This window comes from Martes martes (genome assembly GCF_963455335.1).
Source record: "Martes martes genome assembly, chromosome: 1".
NCBI classification, from domain to species: domain Eukaryota; kingdom Metazoa; phylum Chordata; class Mammalia; order Carnivora; family Mustelidae; genus Martes; species Martes martes.
Window position 1 is genome coordinate 108,541,084 of NC_137888.1, and position 16,163 is coordinate 108,557,246.

Below are 16,163 nucleotides of genomic sequence, written 5' to 3' on the forward strand. Positions count from 1 at the left end.
CTGGCTCATAAACATTGAAAGAAAGTCCTGCCTGTCCACCGTTAAGACTGAAGATGTCACTTCCTCTGGAAAATACTTTCGGTAAGATGGAATCTTATTCTCCTTTCAGCAACCAGAACTTTCTCATGGTGCTGAAGCCACTACCTTAAACTATAGTAATCTGTGCACATGCCAGATCATCTCCATAAGACTCCAAGTTCCTTATGATCAGAGCGATGATAAAATCATCCCTGTTTCCCCACAGCCATAACCAAGTGCCTGGCACTGCAGAGGCACTTAGGAAATACCAATTGAGTAAATGAAGGAAGAGACCCAAGTTTTAGACCTGAGTTCTCATAGCCATGTTAGAAAAATCATTACGGTCAGATCTCTAGGATCAAAGCCAGCTGAATCTTGAGACAACTACCTGTTACTTTTAAAATAAAATATTCTAATAGTTTTTAGCCCTTTGGAGTTTTTGGTTTGTTTGGTTTTTTCCCCCTTGAGTTCATCCTCACCCCTTGGATTGTGATGACATGTGGTCTGTCCTTCTGGCCTGCCAACTGGGTTTCAAAAGAATATATCATAATGAAAGAGAGAGAGAGAGCTTAAGTCATATCAATTTCTGAACTTTATTGTACTCTCATTGCTGATCCTGAAGTTACTTCAAGCAGGTTAAATTGATAAAGCTCACCTTAGTTTTTAAGGAGTCCCTCGTCATTTTAGAAACAGTGAAGAACCCTCTGAGAACAGAGGCCAAACCTTACTTCCAAAGCATAGCATGACTGTATAGAAAAACCAAGATGTATCAGGATGGCTCTAATAAAGGTATGATCTTATAAGGAGTTCATGGAAATGGATAATCACCAAAAGATCATCCACCTTAATCCTCTCACTTCGCTGATGGGAATAATGTGGCTGAAAGAGAAAAAAAGAGTTGACAAAGTTAACAGATCAATTTAATAGAAGCAGTAGGGATAGACTCAGGACAGGTAATTCCTATTTGAGGCAACTGTCCCCATTCTATTTTGCCTGCCTTTACGACTAGATTACAAGTAAGCAGTTATTAAGATAAAGTCTATCTGGTTACATTTGGGATAGAAGTTTGATTTGGGTTTGAGAAAGTCCGCTTTCTCGGGCTCAGGCAAGACAAATTTGAAGGGATTAGATGACAGGGGAGTCTATATTTTTGATCACATACTAAACATTTGTACCTACCAAGTCATGGCATGATAAATTAGTTGGTTGGCATCAAAAGTGCATGAGTCATTGTTCTCACCAGCAATAAATCCAATTGCTGGCACAGAGTGGATGAATGCAAAATGACAGCTGAGGTTGGAGCATGTTGGACTCCTTCCATCCAAGGTTCTTCAGTCTGTGTCTATGCTGATACAAAATGTTACATTGTCCTCACAATAATAGTCAAGGATTTTGAGTACTTATGACCTCTTAATGTTGCCAGTGTCTAAAAAGCCAATAAAAGTAGACTATGCCAGAGTGGGTGACAAGGACAAGAGGTGAAGTCCCAGCTTTGATCGTGATCCTGGACAAGAACCTGGAAAAGGCATGTGCCTCTGAGTTGCATTTTCCCCATCTGAAAATTGAAGAGGTAGACCAAGGGATGTGTGGGGTCCCTTCCACTTCTAGGATTCAATGAGTCTATGAATGTTTCGATTTCTTCTTTCTCTGTGAGGCCCTTGGGTGAACAGCAGCTCAGAAATTTGTCATTTCAGCTACCAGTAAAGGATATTTGGGGGCTAGAAAGGAAAACCAATCTGAGTCCAATGAACGGGCTGTCTCTGCCCTACACTTAGGTGATCTTGAGCAATATCAATTCCCTTTCTGCATCTCCAATCCTTTTGAAAAGTCCAAGTAACAATAGCTACTTCACAGAGCCATCTTGTGAGTTAAATGAGATTATGGAAGCCAAAGTGCTTATAACCTGAAAAGCATATGGAGCTGTGTGGGTGGGGATTAAGATGAAGATGTTGATGAGGAGTTAAGAATGCTTTTTGATTTTCCACAAATATACAAAGGTTCGGGGTCAACAGATAAGGCTAAGGAAGGAGAAATTGTCTCTGAGCACTTGTGTTCTGCTCACCCAAAGAATTACATATTTCTTTCCTTCCTTTTTCCTTCCTTCCTCCCTCCCTTCCTTCCTCCCTTCCTTCCTTCTTTCCTCCCTCCCTTCTTTCTCTCCTCCCCACTATCACTCCTCATCTCCCCAGACCAATAGAAATCATCACTTGTCTTATGTCTCAGGCCTCCCTTCCCCACCTTCACTGCAGACCCAACTGGAATGTCAAATCAAAATCTCTGTACAGGTATTTCACCCTCACTCCTTTAGTCTTTTAGACCACCTAAAAGAAAATGGTGTTCCCTGCACCTATGCATTTCCCTTTGTACTGAGGGCCAGCACAGCCTGGCCTCCCTGTGGCAGTTACAGCTCCTGTACCATCTCCAAGTCCTCTGGGTTACCAGAGTTCTGGGTACTTCACAGGTTACCTGGCATGTTTCTGGTGATGCAGCTTGATGGTACCTGATAGGAATGACATGCTAGGTAGAAAACACGGCTTTCCACCAGGATCCATCCTCTTCCAGTGCTGCCAAGGACATTAGGAACTCCCTGGTTCAACCCCGTTGTTTACAGATACACAAACAGAGCCCTAGAGAAGAGAAGCAGCATGCTGTGTCATTTGGAACTAGAGCCAGAAGGTCCTTTCAAGGACATCTAGGCCAAAGTCCTCATTGGTCAGATGAGGGAACTGAGGCCCAGCGATGTTAACTAACTTGCCCTGGGTTAAAGAACTAGTACTGAAACCTCTGATTCAAGGTTCGTATATCAGGGGCACCTGGGTGGCTCAGTGGTTAAGCCTCTGCCTTTGGATCAGGTCATGATCCCAGGGTCCTGGGATCCAACCCCACATGGGGTTCCCTGCTCAGTGGGGAGCCTGCTTTTCCCTCTCCCTCTACTACTCCCCCTGCTTGTGCTTTCTCTTTCTCTGTCTGTCAAATAAATAAATAAAATCTTTTAAAAAAATGAAGTTCATATTTCATTTCAGGTAAGGTACCTGTAAGATACATACTACAGACACCAGGCACATGAAATCTAGGCTCGAAGGACATGTACCCAAAACAACAGGTTATTGCATTCATGAAAATCAGGGGAAATCACTTTATAGCCATGTTTTGGAATTCCCATTTTCCTCTGCAAGAGATGCATCATATATTCCAGTGTACAGGGTATGATGAAGATAATAATTAAATCTGTGGTGAGGTTTAGGATATGTGAATATAGGCATAAAACATGTCTAGAATTATTTTCACTCCAACCCCAAAGCCCAAAAGAGTTTAATGAAAGTCAATTTCCTGTCATCAAGAAGCGGCTGACCTGGGGCGCTTGGGTGGCTCAGTGGGTTAAAGCCTCTGCCTTTGGCTCAGGTCATGATCCCAGAGTCTTGGGATTGAGCCCCACATCAGGCTCTCTGCTCAGCAGGGAGCCTGCTTCCTCCTCTCTCTCTGCCTGCCTCTCTGCCTGCTTGTGATCTCTGTCTGTCAAATAAATAAATAAAATCTTAAAAAAAAAAAAGAAGTGGCTGACCTGCAGTGGCCCAAAGTGGGGCCCTACTGGAAAGCTAAATCAGGAAACAGTGAAGTCCATGTACGTCTTGGGCCCTAGGCCTATTACTGCAGCACTGTCTGGCTCTGGAGCCAGGCCAGTGGTGTTCTGGTAAGCGTTCCACAAGTGGCTCTACAAGGGGAGGGCTGTGATAAGGGGAGGCCCACATGTGTCATATTTTCCAATATTGGGAATATTGATAACCTCAAGAGCATATTTAACAGAAGGTCATAAAATAAAGAGAAAGTGGTGAATTTGATTATTTATTACCATTGCTTTTAATATAATTTTTTGTATGTTTACATGATTTAATATTTAGTAATGGCTGTGCTTTTCAACCAGTTCACAAAATTCCTGATAATTTGTTTTTTCTTTAAAGATTTTATTTATTTATTTGAAAGAAAGAGAGAGCATGCTCATGCGTTCACGTAGTGGGGAGGGGCAGAGGGAGAGGGAAACAGAGACTCCCAAGCAGACGCCCCACTGATGCGGAGCCTGATGGAGGGCTCCATCCCAGGACCCTGAGATCATAACCTGAGCCAGAGTCAGACACTTGACCGACTGAACCACCCAGGTTCCCCACGAAACTCCTGGTAATTTAGCAATCAGCTCTTATAAGCTGGAACAAGTCAGCTTCCACGGACCCCTGGGCCCTATAGGTCTGAGTCTGAATCCTGGCCTATTGTTCTGCCAGCTATCTGATGTTGAGTGAGGTTTTGAAATTCTTTAAGTGCTGTTTTTTCTTTTCTTTTTTTTTTAAGATTTTATTTATTTATTTGACAGACAGAGATCACAAGCAGGCGGAGAGAGAGAGGAGGAAGCAGACCCCCTGCTAAGCAGAGAGCCCGATGCAGGGTTCCATCCCAGGACCCTGAGATCATGACCTGAGCCAAAGGCAGAGGCTTTAACCCACTGAACCACCCAGGCGCCCCAAGTTTTGCTTTTTCAGCTCTGGTAACAGTAACAGTAACATCATGGGTTCACTGCTGATGCTTATATGAGATTTTGCTTAGCAGAGTGGCCATACACGCGAAATGCTCAACAAATCACTATCAGTGCTTCCAAAGCCAGATTTGCTCACTCAATAAACATTTTGTGGAATGTGTTTTATAGGTGCCTTCTATTGTATGTGGTCTCCAGTATTAGGTGCTATACCTAAGGCTGCTAGAGAGTGCCTCAAACATTATTCTCGCCCTGCCCTCAAAGAGTTCCTGGTCTAGTGGAATGAGATATAAGACATGAACACCAGTAGTCATAGTCCAGAACAAGCTGTGACTAGCTCATGAAAAAGCAAAGAGCTTGGCAAGGGCAGGAAAGGAAGAGAAGGGGGATTCAAGGAGGCCACTGTGGCTGAACCATAGATTTCAGAATAGACTTGGGCAAGCAAGAATTTTGGAGAAATGGAGTCCCAAGAAGAGAGAGTAAAGGGAGCAAAGGCAAAAATAAAGGAACATAGAGGCATAGACTTGTAAGATTTGGTGGAACAAAGAGTATAAAAGGGTGTTGAGGGGATTGTTGGAAAGGCAGGCAACTCCCAGGTCATGTTAGCCTTGAATGCTGAGGAATCTGGTTTATGTTCACTTGGGTAACGTCTGGCCTGGGGAAATGTTTTCCTCTGATAAGTGACACAAATCAGATCTTTTGATTACTATCATATTATTTTATATATTTGTTCATTGAATGCATTTTTATGGTAACCGTTTTTTCCCTTAAGAGTTAACTAGATAGCACAATATATTTTTAAACTAAGTAAATTTCCCCTGTGGAAAAAATTCCTGTGCTCAGGGATAGAAGGTGGCATTATAATTCCCAGTTGAAAACAAAATCATTATTTAAAGCCTTTGATAAATATTAGGAGGGCTCAAACCAGTGGCAATATTTCATGAGTTTTGAATTGTCTACTGCATCCCTCTTACATTGTGCTTCGCACACAAAAAAGTCATATGACCTACATCTTTATCTGCTCCAGTCTTAAGCTTCTATATATAGGCTTTGGTTATGAATGTTTTTTCCTATGAAAAGGTCAGACTTTGCACACGTACCATCAATGCAAAGCCCTTCTTATTAAAAAGCAGGCAGGCGAGTTTGTAAAAGTCATTGAAATATTACTGATGTGGGGGGAAAAGCCTGGCAGTTTGCTGAGAAAAAATGGCTTCCAAACATTCTCGGAGAGAAGATGGGGAAGCCTCTCTCTTGTGATTACGGAAGCATTTTCCTTCTGCCCAGCGCGACCTGAGGCCGTCTGCGGCACCCTTGTACAGAAACAGGCTGGGACACTCCCACCCCCAGCTCTCTCGTGCATGCGGGTGCACACATTCGCCTCTGTCAGAGACACACCAAGCTCTGTTAACTCCTCCACCACACCTCAAACCCCCGTGGAACATCTGGAGGTGGAGCTGGGGAAGGTACCTCGGCCAGATAGATGCAAACCCAATTTGGGGTTTCCGGTCGTACGCAGAGTGCGGCAGCCACCCTCGGCCAACTTGCAACACCAGAGAGAACTTGAGGAGAGTTGAACTCTTACTTTTAAGCCAAAAGTTCACAGGTTCAAATGCCCCTCGAATGTCAGCTGCTCCGTAGGGCTAAACTTTGAGTCTGAATGCTCTGAAAAGATCAAGCTGCTTTAGGAAAGAGGCCCACGGATTTTACGATTTCATGCGGATGGTTTCTCCAGGAGATCCAGTTCTTTTCCAGCAGGAGATTATTGAACAATTATGTGAACTAGACGTGATAGACCCTTGCTTCAAGAGATAGGAAGCTGAAGTTTAAAGAGTTTAAGTGGCTTGCTCATGTTCACTCGACAAGTCAGGCTCCTGTGGATTCAACATGTGGTCAAGAAGTCTGTGCTGGGATGGGCAGTGTTGTCACATAAAGCAGTGGATGACATTGTGCTTCTTCTCAATTGGTTAATATCTACCTGTTAAGGACAAGCCTCATAGGAGACCTTACAAAATAGGGATTGGCAGATTATATGAGTTAAGTATTAAGTCGACGGTCAGAAGAACCACATTATGGTTTTAGATCAGATGTTATCAGACGCTTATTCATTCACTCACTCATTCATTCATTCATTCAGTAAACATTTATTGAGAACATGCCAGGTTTCATTCTACACACTGAGGGTACAGTGTTGTGAATAAAACCGATGCCATCCTGATCCCCTGAAGCTTATACTGGGGGCCTCCTATGTATACACGGCAGATTCTTTATACTTTTTTTTTTTTTTTTTTTTTTTTGCTTACCCCCTTCCTCTGTCCTCTAGTATGTGAGAACCTCAGAGTCAAGAGCCATGGCTAACTCACTTGTGAATCTCACTACCTGGTACCCAGTGGCACTGGTGGTGGCAGGGATGACCTGTGAAGTTTCCTCACTCGTTCCTGGATCCCACCCCTTCAGACCCCCACAAAATTTCCTTGTTGACAACCCAGACAAATCTGAGGATGTGGGGGTTACCAACATGGCAATATGAGATAAAGACATGCTTAGACTTGAATAAAGCAGTGTGAGCACTTGTAGTTAAATAATTGGAAAGGAAAGAGAAGGAAAGGAAAGGAAAGGAAAGGGGAAAGAAGGGAATGGGAGAGGGAAAGGGAAGAGAGGAGAAGAGAAGGGAAGAGAAGGGAAGAGGGGGGAAAAAAGAAAAAATAAATTCAATCTTGTGGTAGGAGCTGGCCAAGAATAGCAGCCTGCTTCATGGCGTAAAGATTCCCCATCATTGGAGGGGTCCATCAGACGCAAGGCCACCACTCAACTCCAACAAAGAAGTGAAAATAGGCAAGCCTGGATGGGAACACAGCACTCCTGACTGGGACCAGCTCTCCATTTTTCACCATTCTGAGTATCAGTGATGGTAGTAAATCCCTGAAGTTTCATCTCCCTTTCCCAAAGAGGTCAAAATTGAAAAATTAACTTGAATATAACTTCATCTTTACAAGTCCACAGACTATGGCAATAGTGTCGGTCCAAGAAAAATGGCTTTCTTCTGTTTTATTAGCTTAACTCTCTAAAAATTCCACTTTTGATGCACTACTCACCAGCTCCAAAACCCTTCATAGTTCCCTACTGACTCCAGGCTAGACTCCAATCGCTTCGTGCATCATTCCATATCCTTCACCACCAGGCTCCAATATCTCTCCTTTGTAGCCTTACCTTGAACTTCTCTTCATCCACTACCTAGTTCCTTAGTCTATCAAATGCAGAACCTCTGGAACACTTCTCCTCTTTTCCATCTCCACATTTTGTTTACATTATTCTAATGCCAGTCATATTTGTGGTATCTATTTCCTTCTTCCTTAGAGTCTCTCCTTATTGGCTTATGCTCCTGTGTCTTCATCAGCATGTGCCCAGGGCCCAGTCTGGTTCTCAGGTCAAGTTTATTGGCTAGAATTAACTTGGATTAGAAAACATTTTTCCATGCAGTGTGGCAGAAGGACACATTGGTTAAGTGCAGCCAGCCTCCTCTGGTGTGAGCCCTAGCTTTGCCACTTACTGGCGGGATAATCCCAGGTGAGTTACTTAAACTCCCAGGGACCCAGTTTTTTCATCTGTAGAATGGGAAAAATAATAACCCCTACCTCATGTCAGGAGGGCTAAATGATTGATTTTTATGAAGTATGTACTTTAGTGTCTGACACCCAGCTGTTCACTTAGATAGTGCCTATCTATCCTTTAAGGTGCCCTTCTATTTCTTCCTCCTTCATGAATATTAAATCTATTTTCCATGTATAAAGCACTTCAGAGTTTACAAAGACCTTTCATATGTGTTTTCACATTTAATCATCACAGTAATATGTGAGGTAGGTGTTGCCATCCCCAGAGAGTTTGGGTGACACAGGTAAAAGCGAGGGCCGGGGGTGGTGACAGGAACTCAGCAGAGATTCTAGTTCTCTGTCCCGAGGGTGTTCAGACACAACGTCTTGCTCCCAGTCTGGATCCGCGTGGTTTACGGGCTTCGCACGCTCCCAGAAGGCTAGGCAGTCGCAGCTTACCTCCGCTGCAGAGTGTTCTGTGACCTCTGCTCCATCCTGTAAGCAAACCTTCACTGCGGGACACCAAATAAATGTAGCAGCAGAACTAAACACCCAAGTTAGAAGGGATCTTGGACATCATTAAGTCCGATCCACGCCCCCCCCCCAAAAAAAAACATTTTACAAATGGGAACACTGAATTCCAGGAAAGAAAACTATTTTTCTAAAGACCCACTAGTGTACATGCTCCTCAAGATAGGGTCATGGGCAGGCACTAGAGAAATAAGGACAAGACTCTGGCTCTCAGAAAAAACATAGTCTAGTAAACTATGTCCTACACATCTTATTGTCTCAAATGTCTAACTCAGTGCCTAACACACAGAGAAGGTACACCATAAATGTCCCCTGAATAAATGAACAAATGAATAAATGAATATCACTAAGCAGCCACTGGCTGAGCTGACCCTAGACCCTGGGCTCCAGATTACAAACATGGGCTACCCACTGCTCCTGCCTTCTGTTTCTCCTATCCAGACTCGCTTTTTAGTGAGGTTTGAGAAATAGCTGATAAAATTGACAAACCATGTTTATTCAGGACATAAAAGTGGATTCCTAGTCATCTTGTACTAGAGTTTGCTCTCTGCCTCTGCTGCAGGGATGGACGCTGAGCAGGGACCCAGCAGAAGACCAGCTTCAACAGTGCCTGCCCTATGGGATGCTGGCACTGTCTAAAATGTTCCTGTGTCGGGGCACCTGGGTGGCTCAGTGGGTTAAGCCTCTGCCTTTGGCTCAGGTCATGATCTCAGGGTCCTGGGATCGAGCCCCACATCGGGCTCTCTGCTCAGCAGGGAGCCTGCTTCTCCCTCTCTCTCTGCCTGCTGCTCTGCCTACTTGTGATTCTATCTCTCTCTCTGTCAAATAAATAAAATAAAATCTTTAAAATAAAATAAAATAAAATGTTCCTGTGTCTTTGTTGTACAAACAGAAAGCAGCATGTGATGCATATCAGCTTATGATGAATACCTCTAACATGCTTCACATCTTTCCTGATTTCACTTGTTCCGTAGAATGTCCAAGCTGGCAGGTGCTTTGGAGATAATCGGGCTTAATAATTCCTTTATAAAGAGAGATAAAAAGTCAAGAGTCAGAGGGGGTCATTGAGTACCTCATAGTTACACATCATGTCAGCAGCCCAGACTAAACTTGCCAGCAGGTTTCCTGGCTTCCAGTGAAGACATTTTTCCCATACTCCATATTGCTGGATTTGGCATTAAGCCAGCAGACAACACTAGTGCAAACTTCTCAAGAGCGCAGGTTCCATGTGACTTAACCTTTCTATCTTGCCCTCTTGGCATGTTTTTTGCATGTCACGGAAACTCCTTCCCTGCACAGCACTCTGGAGTTCTCAAAGAGATGCTCATCACAAGTCCCATTTTATAGATCAGGGAGCCTCAAGTGGCCCGAAGGGACTAAGGGCTTGTGGCTTCAGAAAAATGGTAGCAGAACTTGAACCTCAATCTTTTGACAACCAGTCCATGCCCCACCACAACACTGCATAATAACAGTCTAACAACACTTTGATGACCAAGTGCATGGATAAGGCCAGGATGGGTGAATGAATGAAAGACTGACAGGCATAGAAATCAATCACTCACTCTTGAGAAACAAATTTTAGGAAAATAATTAACTCCAGACCCTTACTCTGCCTGTGACCTGTTTCAGCTCTGTTGCCTGCGGTTTCCTTCTACTGGATGCCTCACATACGTGTTTAAGGGGAGGGGGAAAACTAAGAACTCCAAAACTATGTGTTCTTTCAGACGCTCAGGTCTCTGGTGTTATTATATCCAGTTTGAATGATTAGAAGAAAGCATTAAGAAAGACCTTTAGGCACCTGCGTGGCTCCGTTGGTTAAGCGACTGCCTTTGACTTGAGGTCTTGATCTTGGAGTCCCAGGACTGAGTCCCACATAGGGCTCCCTGCTCAGCTGGGAGTCTGCTTCTCCCTCTGACCCTACCCTCTCTCGTCCTCTCTCTCTCATTCTCTCGCTTTCAAATAAATAAATAAAATATTTTTAAAAAGGAAGAAAGACCTTTAAACCAACCAAATATCACCACCCGGAAATTATAACAGTAGTTAATATTTTACTGAACATCCATTCTTTTTTTGGTCTTTTTTGTCAAAGCATATATATAATTTATTTAGTGGATTCATACTAAATAAACTGCTTAGTGATCTATTTTTAGCATTTCATAATAAATCACAAATATCTAGTTGGGCCACGAGTGGATCAAGAGGGAGAACGAATAAAATATTTTGACAACATTTGATCTGCTTAGTAACACATAGATGTTGAGATCCTCAAACACTGCTTTCTAATGACTGTTTCAAGAACCCGGTGAAACCATTTTTTATCAGGCTCTGTCTGAGCTTTTCTGTTTCTAAGATGGCCATGGCTATAACACTGTTAAAATATGAGTAATTGAAATAGCTTGGAATAACAACTTTCAGTTTGCTAACCTCTTTACACACACACACACACACAGTCATGTACCTTGACACACCCTATTATAAGTCAATCAGTGTGTTCAATAGGCAAAGAAGGAGACTTCATATATCACTTATGTTCTGTATGACAACCCTAGAAGAGAAGCAAGGTTTGTGCCATTATTTCAAAGAGGAAGAAATTGGGGTGCCTGGGTGGCTCAGTCAGTTAAGCATCTGCATTTGGCCCAGGTCATGAACCCAGGGTCCTGGGTTCAAGCCCCGCATCAGGCTCCCTGTTCAGTGGGAAGCCTGCTTCTCCCTGTCCCACTCCCCCTGCTTGTGTTCCCTCTCTCACTGTTTCTCTCTGTGTCAAATAAATAAACTCCTTTAAAAAAATATAAAGATGAAGAAATTAAGGATCAGGGGATTACATGTACATGCCTGGGATTTTGTGTTGTTTTAAAAATAATGTTTGAAGAAATAAGATAAGCAAAGAAATATGAACCAGTGTTGCAAGAGGAATTTCTTGGGCTGAAGATTAGTAGCAGATTTTATTCATTCATAGCACAGTGGAGACTTGAACCCATCTTTGATCTACCATTCCAGCCCACTCTTTCTATCATGCTACACTGCCTTTCTGACTTAAAACACGGTTGAACATTTGGTGATTTGAGTTCATTTCATGGAATAGATACACATACATGAACCTGCCCCAACTCTATCAGCACGAGTGCTGACAGTGCATTCTGTGGCCTCTCCAGATGGGCTGACTGCCTGTCAGGTCTGTAAATGAGGTGTAATTTGATTAACGTGGGCCACTGGTCAGGACAGCCTCCCCCGCTCAGTGAGGCGCGGGCCACCGGCACGGCTGGCTGGAGAGTCAGAGAGAGGTTGTGATTCATTTCTGCCCCAGGCACCCACCTGGCCAGGCCTGGTGCAAGGGCTATGGGACCAGGGGAAAGTGACAGGCTGCAGGCACCCTGCCTGTGAGCTGGGCCTCGGGAGTAATAGTGAGAAGAGGGGTGAGAGTAGCAGCTGCTGGGTTGATATTTATATAATGACTCCCTGTGCTCAAGGCAGGAAGTGAAACCAAGGTTGTGCTGAGGCACTTTCCTTCCCCTACACCACTCCCCACGGGTAGCTCCAAATGGGTGACATGGGGAGAACCTGAGCGGGGTATGCCTGAGTGTGTGTGGACACATGCCAGGCCCTAGGCTGGTCACTGAGATGTCATAGCCGAGGCTCTGCCTGCTGACCCCAAGGGCTCCTTTCTCAGTGTTCTCAACCTTCATCCCCTCTGTCCCTCCTCCTAGGTCCCCTTCATGATGGGGAGAGCCCTAATGTTCCCTTGAAGCTTCGCAGGAATGCTGTGAGGGTATGTGAGATAGGATCTATAAAACGCAGGCCCAGCCATGCATCTCTGCAGAATTAGCATTAAGCTCTTTGTTGCTTTTCTGTGACTATTTCCAACACCGTCACCTGTGGTTTCTGCAAACGGTTGTTCCCTGACTTTGCTGCCTGCGTCGAGTCAACTTTCTGCCTCGTTCCTCTCCTTTCCTTTCAAGCATTAATTTCTTTTCAGATGCCCTCAGTCTTCAGAGCCAATATCCCCACCAGGGCCCACCTTCCCTCTTGCTTAAGCACAGGCTTAGAAATGCTATACCATGGATGAATGGCTTAACTTTGCTTGGTTTCCTAATATACAGATAGAAAAATAACACCCACTTCAGAGAATCATTGCCATAGTTCAACAAGATAACCATGCCCAACATCTAGTACAGCCCCCGGGATCACACAGCATGCTCCTAGCAATCAGTTGCGTTCCTTCTCAAATCACAGAGTTGTCCAAATGTTTTGTAACTTTTAAATGCTAAGGTATTTTAATCTAGATGGTGTGCCATCTAAAGAGCTTTTCCTATTCTGCTTCCCACCCTAGTATTGGAGACTATTTGCATCGTGGAGTGTTCATAGCCAGAAAAAAAAAATGGACCTTAAAGTGGACCTTAAAAATGATCTAGCCCTCGGCTTTCCAGTGGGTGAAGGGCCCGCAGGAACAGCAGTAACAAGGAGCTTGTTTGGACTGTGCAATCTGAGGCCCCACTCCAGACCCACAGAATCAGAATTTGCATTTTTGCAAGATCTCTGGATGTTTCATATGTATGTTATACTTTGAGAAAGACTACCTTAGTCCAAGGTGCTCATTAGCAGATGGAGGCAAGGAGGGCTCAAAGAGGGAGCTAGACCTGCCCAAGGTCACACAGCAGGAGACTCTCATAGGACAGACCTCAGTAACCTCTGTAGTTCAAGCCTCTTCTGCATGGGGACCTAATGAAGATACAGTCTCAGGCCAGGACGATGAAACTAACAGGGCAAGGTCTTCCCCCTTTTCATTTTTACTTGAACTTTCATTAATGGCTATTTTTGCAATTTATTTGACCAATAGAAAATCAATACAAATGGTTTTCCCACACCTCCTTTGACCTCTTGTCTGGTCTAAGTTTTCATTCTAGTGTCCGAGTTCCACAGAGCCTGGTATGTTCAATTAGGGATATTCACCCAGAGTTTCTTCGAAGGAGAGCCTCAGGGTGTTGGTAAGGAAAGGGAGATATGTTATCAAATATTTCAGTGATGCCAGCCCTGCCCCTCAGGGGCCTTGCCAGGAAGAACTATGCAAGGCAGCATGTTTTGAATCACAAAATGATAACTCGAAGGGACATCAGACATCATCTCATCCAACCCCTTCAAATCTCTGAGCAACAGAGGAAAATTACTTTCTCGGGTTTATCCAACAAACTGGTAGCATATTTGGGGCAAGAGTTCGAATCTCTTGCCTCTCAAGTCAGGGCTCCAGGCTGTGTGACTCCTCCCCACCACCCACCAACTCAATGGAATGGACAATCTAACTTAACAGATAAGACGGTATTTACCCCAGAATTCTGAAGTGAGTCACAGGTAGAAATGTGGAGCTATTATTCAGACTGCACATCCTCTCATGGGTCACTGACCCAGAGAGAATGTCATACTGCCAATGGGATTTCCACCCAGGTGAAGGGTTGCTAGGGAACTATAAGATGCTGAATCTGACTGCCATGTCTAGAATCCATGATTCTAAGATCATGTGAATAGAACAACATAAACTACTATGGGGAGAAAAGCATAAGGACTTTTTTTTTTAAAGATTTTATTTATCTATTTGACAGACAGAGATCACAAGTAGGCAGAGAGAGAGGAAGGGAAGCAGGCTCCCTGCTGAACAGAGAGCCCAATGCGGGGCTCGATCCCGGGACCCTGGGATCATGACCTGAGCCGAAGGCAGAGGCTTTAACCCACTGAGCCACCCAGGCACCCAGCATAAGGACTTTAATAAAACAACATGTTCTTAAGAGATGAGGGCTAGGCACTTGATGTAATGAAATGTTATATGCTACTGAAGAATCATTATACTCTACCTCTGAAACTAATAACATACCATATGCTCATTAATTGAATTGAAATAAAATTGAAAAGGAGATTAGGGCTAGGATCTACGTGGGGAACTACTGAAACACAGTGCTTTCAATTTTCATAGATTCAAGATGTCTGTGGCTGGGCTTTCACATCAAAGATCAGCTTGATTCCAAAATTGGTTGTTATGGTACTACCTCATTTTTTACAAGGATCATAGGAAATAATTTGGTTCTATTGCTGCAACCTCCCCAGGTAGAGAATATTAACAAAAGGATCTCCAGAATTCAGAAAACACTCTGAATTAGGCTTTCCTTCATCCATATTTTAATTGAAGGCCTGGAAGAAGGGGCACGAGGTAGTGAAACCTCCGCTTTTATGAATGTCACCGAACATTTCTAGTCATCATGGCACCTCCTTTTCAGACCTTACTGGTTTCACCATTAGCATTTTGTCAGATGCTCAAGATGTCCCTGTGAGGTACGTAGACAGAGGTCGATCATCCCTATCTGAGACCAGGAACCCAAGACTCAGGGAGTGGAGTGTTTATCCAAAGCTTTCATCACTTCAGTCCCAGTTGGACTTTAAATCCAGTGTTCTCTCCATTTCACAATGTTGTTTCCAGGTAAAGAAATACCACACACAAAGAAATAGTTCCTACCATTCTGCACACTCATTTAAAAGTTACGAAACATTTGGACAACTCTGTGATTTGAGAAGGAACGCAACTGATTGCTAGGAGCATGCTGTGTGACCCCGGGGGCTGTACTAGATGTTGGGCATGATTATCTTGTTGAACTATGGCAATGATTCTCTGAAGTGGGTGTTATTTTTCTATCTGTATATTAGGAAACCAAGCAAGGTTAAGCCATTCGTCCATGGTCAGAGAGCTAGAAACTGATGGATCTACGATTAGAATCCTGAGTGGATTTGAGTTCAAAGCCCGTGTTTCCAGGTCAAGTATTTTTATCATCTCAATGTTACAGTAGAAGAAATGGACTTAGAGATGTTAATGACCGCAAATCATAGAGCTAATAAATCAGAGAAAAAGAATGTTAAGCTGGAGTCCCCTGACTTTAAGTCTCAGGGCATAAAGAATCCAAAAAGTCAGAACAAAGCTTGAGTTTGGGCAAATACAAAGCAGTGCTCTTGAGTAAAATATACCCCAGTCTCTCTAGAATCATGGACTCTCGTGTATCACAATTCAGGAAACGCCCTTAGGTTGATTACATTTCATTTCCATAACCAGGTATTGAGCACAGAGCTTGTAGCAGGTCCAGTGCAGGACTTGCGTGGGCCTTCTCTTTCTTGAGTCTCTTAACAATTTTTTGAAGTATTGTCTTTCTCTTTGTGCAAAGGAAAATCGGTGACTTGTCCAGGGTCACACAGTAATAAATGACAGGGCAAAATGAGATCAGTTCTGATTGAACTTTTGTAGCTGCTGCAGCTGAGGGGCTCATGGGAATTTTGGGTCTCACCGGAATGAGTATGGGATTCAGATGGAAAGGCATTATCTTCTGTTCAAATGACAGCAGTGTGTGGGCTCAGGACAAATGCAACCATTCTATTCCATTCTATTTCAAGAAAAAAATCAGTGGACTTCGGGGAAATGGGAGAAAGAGAATTATTCAAAGGATCAACATGATAGAGCTTGTTGGTATAAAGAGGTA

At 43.6% G+C, this 16,163-nt stretch overlaps 1 long non-coding RNA gene across 2 annotated transcripts in view; it reads right to left on the reverse strand.

The window, feature by feature from the left end:
• Positions 1-567: 567 nt before the first annotated feature.
• LOC308355969 overlaps positions 568-16,163 on the reverse strand; it is a 30,563-nt gene continuing 14,967 nt past the window's right edge. Inside the window, exons 2-4 of one of the 2 annotated variants that reach the window (XR_013968025.1) lie at positions 9,589-9,680; positions 6,008-8,639; positions 568-2,645 (exon numbers count right to left, since the gene is read on the reverse strand). This is a non-coding gene — a long non-coding RNA (uncharacterized lncRNA). The remainder of the gene's footprint in view (positions 2,646-6,007; positions 8,640-9,588; positions 9,681-16,163) is intronic. The other variant, XR_013968026.1, reaches the window with a different exon arrangement.